Consider the following 2683-nt stretch of genomic DNA (forward strand, 5'->3'; position numbering starts at 1 on the left):
GTGGTGGGCTTTGAGGCTTCAGAAGTCCACTCCAAGCCAGAGTATACTTCTCTTCCTAGCTATCTGCGACATCCGATGTAGAACTCTCAGCTTCCTTCCTTCTGCACCCTCTCTGCCTGCAGGTCCCATGCTTCCCACTGTGATAACATTGGACTAAACTCTGAAACTGTAAGCCAGCCCAATTAAACGCTTTCCTTTGTAAGAGTTGCCTTGGTCACAGTGTCCTCTTCCCAGCACTAGAACACTGACTCAGACAGGATACAAAACAGGACTCCTGAAAGTGCTCTATCTTTAGTGATTTTTAGGACACTAATGTCATTCAAAAAATATTCTACTGAAATGATAACAGGCTATTGGCATGAGTTAACAGCACCATATAATTAGTGGCTCTCATCTCTCTCTCATCTCATCATCTCTCTCTCTCTCTCTAGGGTTGGGGGGGGGGAGGTGGAACCCAGGGCTCTCTATATACTGGTACATGAGTCCCTCTACCTCCTGAACTGTATCCCCAGGCCCCGCACTGGTATCTTTTTTAAAATGTGGTACCTTTAAGATAGGCTTTCTGATGTATTTATTACTCCTTCTAGTCTGATATAAAGCTTAGGCGTTTCTCATAGACCCTGACTAAAATGACAAGTGTCTAAAGTAGTTGAAACAACTCAGTCCCAATCTGAGACTTGGGGGCGGGAAGGGGGGGATGACTCCATTGGTAGAGAGCCGCTGCTTGGAAGCTTAAGACCTGAGTCTCAAGCACTGGTTCTGACACACTCCTGGCACAGTTGTGTGTGCCTATGGGACTGTTGGGTTCAGTGGCTCCTCCAAGATTATTGAGAGACCCTGTCTCAAGGAGTAAGGTAGAACTTAGTTAATCGAGGATACAGCATGTGCTTTTCTGTCCTCGCCACCTCAACATGTGCACCGTACATGTAACATACCACCCACACATGTTCAAACACACACACACACACATATTCACACTCAACATCCTTAAGAATGAAATCATTTGAAGCCTATTATATTCTTGTCTTTGATCTTAGCATCAGGACCTTTGATATTAAGTTTCAGAGATTTTTTTTTTTTTGTAAGACTCATGTTATGAAAGCTATCAGCTTTCTTTCATGTTGATTTCAGGGACAATCCACACTTATTTTTCCCCTGTAGAGAGAAAATTTATATTTACTTTTCCTCCCTGGCTATCAACATTGGTCCTAGTTTTCTTGAGCTTCCTGCTCATCTCTGGCGAGTCAGGCTCATGTCATGCCACTGTAGGCTCTATTCAGCAGAACCATGCTTGCATTCCGTTTAAGTGTTTGCTTTTTTCTAACTCACACAGTGTCCAGAAGCCAGAGGTCAGAGGTCATTCTCACACTCTCCTTCTGGGTTTCCTTTTGCCTGTATTTTCCACTTTACTCAAAAGTACCATCTGAGACAGGTGTTTTTTGGTTTGGTTTGGGGATTTTTGTTCCGTCGTTCGGGGGTCATTTCCAGCTTTACTGCATTGTAATCAGAAACCACCTCTTCTCTAAAGCATCTATGGCACCCTGCGTTTGAATGGAGAGATAGATTACATTGCTGAAACAGAAAACTCTTGCTCAATTACCAGCCAGCAAGCATCTTATATAACACGAACACGGTTTTTATGGAACCAAGGTCGGCACAGTACTGTCATGTAAATTGCAGATTCTCCTGGGTTATTCCTGTTTTCTCCACTGAAATTCTATTTCTGCACCAAATCACACCACATTTCCTTGCCATGTCTAGTTTCTCTTCTAGGGATTTCCTGATGATGACCAAATAGGCATTTGTGCTTGTAATTTCTAATCACTACTCCTTGAGGTGACCTGCTTTCGGTAGGAATGTCCCAGAAGTAGTTGTAACCTGTGCCTTCAGTTTGATCTGCCTGAAATCTAGTGACTCCATTTGCATGGGGCTGGTGACTCGTCTATCATCAGTTTCCATCTTTGCATTTCTAATTAACAAATATTAGATGAAACACTTCCCGGGGATATGCAAAGACCTCCGTTTCTCTCATACTTTTGTACTGATTTTAGTTTCCACAAGAGAATCTAGCCTGTATTATTACAGTGTTGTTCTAACTGATAAATGTCATTGCCCAAATCCTTTTGTTTTTATTAATAGGAAGCATTAGTAAAGAATTCAATTATTCATCCAATCTTGTGTCTACACAGCATGGAGTTATAGATACTTATAAAATATTGATTTTAAAGACATACTATCAGCTGGTGAGATAGCTCGATGTATAAATGAACTGCTGTAAAAGTAAAAGGATCTGAGTTCAAATCCCCTAAACCCAGGTACACAATCCGAGGAGAGCCATGTATGCCGGTAATGCCCAAATTTGAAGGTAGATACAGTGGGTATTGAGGGCTTCTGGCCAGCCGTCTAGCTGAATGGCAAGCCTTCAAATTTTGGTGTGAGATCCTGTCTCAAAAAAAAAAAAAAAAAAAAAAAAAAAAAAAAAAAAAAAAACGAAGGTAGAAAAGCAATAGAGGAAATCCCTCAAGATTCTCCTGTGGTCTCTTCTACAAATTCATACACCCACAGATTCTGTATGCTCAAATACCTAGGGGTAGTTTGAATACGTCAGAGACAGTTGGTAAAATAACATCTTTGTTTTTAGTAGTTGTTTTATAGTTAGTTTGTATGTGTGTACTTTTGTGTG

At 41.2% G+C, this 2683-nt stretch overlaps 1 pseudogene; it reads right to left on the minus strand.

Annotated features, from left to right (window-relative positions):
* Window positions 1–1490: 1490 nt before the first annotated feature.
* The window catches only part of LOC143440246 (spermatogenic leucine zipper protein 1-like), a 37856-nt pseudogene continuing 36663 nt past the window's right edge, over window positions 1491–2683 (minus strand).

The sequence above is a fragment of the Arvicanthis niloticus genome, chromosome 29 (assembly GCF_011762505.2).
Source record: "Arvicanthis niloticus isolate mArvNil1 chromosome 29, mArvNil1.pat.X, whole genome shotgun sequence".
Taxonomy (NCBI): Eukaryota; Metazoa; Chordata; class Mammalia; order Rodentia; family Muridae; genus Arvicanthis; species Arvicanthis niloticus.